Consider the following 772-nt stretch of genomic DNA (forward strand, 5'->3'; position numbering starts at 1 on the left):
GGAGAGTGTACAACAAGTGTTTGTTCACCAAGTCCTCAACCAACCCCAAGTACCCGGAGGTACCCAGAGTGTTGGGTCCGCCAACCACTACCAGCACTCTAAGTCCTCGCGAACCCAAAGTGTTTGCCCGGTAGGGCCATTAGACCACAACGCTTGCTAACCATGCAAGTGGTCTCGGACAACAGGCGATACCCGAAGTACATCCGGAGAGTGTATATCAAGTGTTTGTTCACCAAGTCCTCAACCAACCCCAAGTACCCGGAGGTACCCAGAGTGTTGGATCCGCCAACCCGTCCCGGCACTCTAAGTCCTTGCGAACCCAAAGTGTTTGCCCGGTTGGGCCATTAGATCACAACGCTTGCTAACCATGCAAGTGGTCTGGAGTATAGGTGATACTGACATACCACCGAGATGGTACATCTAGTATTGGGTCACCAAAACCAAACCAACCCCAAGTATCAACCCGGCATACTCAGAGTGATGGATCCGCCAACCCGTCCCGGCACTCCAAGTCCTTGACGAACCGAAAGTGTTTGCCCGGTAAGGCCATTAGATCACAACGCTTGCTACCCCACGGCGAGCTAAACATGCAAGTGGTCTTAGGCAACAGGTGACACCCGAAATTCATCCGAAGATGGAATATCAAGTGTTTAATCACCAAGCCAGCATCCAAACACCAAGTACCCCGGGAGGACCCGATGCGTTGCGACCATCTCCAAGTTCTTGACGAACCCGCAGTGAAAGGCGGTAAGGCCTCTGGGCCGCAACGCTC

This window comes from Anopheles ziemanni (genome assembly GCF_943734765.1).
Source record: "Anopheles ziemanni chromosome X unlocalized genomic scaffold, idAnoZiCoDA_A2_x.2 X_unloc_37, whole genome shotgun sequence".
NCBI lineage: Eukaryota > Metazoa > Arthropoda > Insecta > Diptera > Culicidae > Anopheles > Anopheles ziemanni.